Below are 2,026 nucleotides of genomic sequence, written 5' to 3' on the forward strand. Positions count from 1 at the left end.
TTGTTGAAGACATTTACTGGCCCTTTAATTTGGAAATCTTCACTAGAAGATTTCCTTAGGTTTGGTCTTCTCATTTTGTCCTGGATTTTCTGGATATTTTGGGTCAGGAGCTTTTTGCATTTTGCATTTTCTTTGATTATTATATCAATGCTTTCTATGGTATCTTCTGCATCTGAGATTTTCTCTTCTATCTCTTGTATTCTGTTGTTGATGCTTGGATCCATGACTCTTGACTTCTTTCCTGGGTTTTCTTTCTTTCTTTCTTTCTTTCTTTCTTTCTTTCTTTCTTTCTTTCTTTCTTTCTTTCTTTCTTTCTTTCTTTCTTTCTTTCTTGAGCCTTTAGGAACTTTATTTTCCTTCCATCCTTTTTCCCTTTGTTCAGCTGTCTGCAGAGCAGCTCAGGACCACTCAGTGGTGGCTCCGACCCACTCGGTGGCCTGCGCTGTGGGAGCTGCTGACCAGTCCTCAGTGGCTGGCTGTGCACTCCAGTCTTCCGTGGGGAACTGCTGGATGGGCACAGAGGGCGCCTGCACACCCTCAGACCAATCAGCCACCTCAGGCTGAGCAGCAGTGAACTCAGGAGCTGGTGCGGTCCATTCTCCCTGGAATTCCCCCCTGGTCACAGCCTTCTCGGCAGCAGCCTGCTCCTCCTCCTCAGTCTCCTCTGGGTCTCGGTAGACGTAAAGATCAGGCATAACCTCCCATGGGTGCTCACGCGAGATAGTACCTCACATGCGGAGTACTTCCCGGGCCAGCGTCCACCACATCAACCCCACTGAGTGAGCTCCCTTGTTGTTGCATGGGATGGCAATGTCCACATAGCGCAGGGGAAAATCTGTGTTACACAGAGCAATGGTGGGCAGGTTGACGTAAGAGGCCTCTGTGAGCAGCTGGTGGTCAGCCCTGGGATCAGTCACCACTAGAAGCCCTGGCTCCATGAAGGCAGCTTGGATCTGGTTAGTGAAGGTCCTGGGTGTGAAGCGGCCAGCAATTGGAGTAGCTCCTGTGGCAGCAGCAAACTTCAACACAGCTCGCTGGCCAGTGTTCCTGGAGGAGATGACGCTGACGTCAGCAGGGTTCTCAATGGTAACAATAGCTCGAGCCGCCAGCAACAGCTTCTCCCGGGTCCTCTTCAGATTTATAATGTGGATACCCTCACTTTTCCTTTTGTAGATGTACTGCTCAATCTGAAAGTCGAGGTTTGTGCCACCTAAGTGGGTTCCTGCAGCAAGGAATTTGAGGACATACTCCTCCTTCATCTGCAGGACGTCGGGGGCTCCAGACATTGTGTAAGTTTCCCTTTAAGTTACGATGGGAATCAAGAACAACGCCTTATGGACCCGTCCCCTGGAAGCTCGGAAAAAGCTTTCCTAGGTTTTCTATGTCCTGAGTTGTCTCCCTTTGTGATTTCATTTTTGTTTTTACCTCCTTCTTTAGATCCTGGATGGTTTTGTTTAATTCCTTCACCTGTTTTGCTGTGTTTTCCCTTAGTTCTTCAAGGGTTTCTCCCTGTTTACTTGTGTTCTTTTGTATTTCTTTAAAGGAGTTATTTAGGTCCTTCTTGAAGCCCTCCATGATGCCCTCCATCAGCATCATGACCTGTGATTTTAAATCCAAATCTTGCTTTCCTGGTGTGTTGGGGTATCCAGGACTTGCTGTTGTGGAAGAATTGGGTTCGGATGGTGACATATTGCCTTGATTTCTGTTAGCAACATCCCACATTTGCCTTTTGCCATCTGGTTATCTCTGATGTTAGTTGGGCCTGCTGTTACTGGCTGGAGTTTGCCCCTCCTGTGTGCCTGCAGGTCTATCTCAGCAACCCTGGATGAGCTGCTTTCCCCTGGCACAAATTGCTGTGTGCTGCAGAGTTCCTGGGTGCAGGTGGAGTCCTGGTGTGTTGTGTCCCAAGTGATCGTCTACCAATCTGTTGCACAGTCACAGAAGCAAAGGTGGCGGCCGAGACCTACTCTCTTGTAGTTGTATTTGGGTATGTACCTCTGTGGCCCCGATCAGCTCTGGATGCAGG

At 48.7% G+C, this 2,026-nt stretch overlaps 1 pseudogene; it reads right to left on the reverse strand.

The window, feature by feature from the left end:
* Positions 1 to 383: 383 nt before the first annotated feature.
* LOC127689919 (40S ribosomal protein SA-like) lies at positions 384 to 1,345 on the reverse strand (annotated as a pseudogene).
* Between the last annotated feature and the right edge of the window lie 681 nt (positions 1,346 to 2,026).

Source organism: Apodemus sylvaticus, chromosome 7 (genome assembly GCF_947179515.1).
Source record: "Apodemus sylvaticus chromosome 7, mApoSyl1.1, whole genome shotgun sequence".
NCBI lineage: Eukaryota > Metazoa > Chordata > Mammalia > Rodentia > Muridae > Apodemus > Apodemus sylvaticus.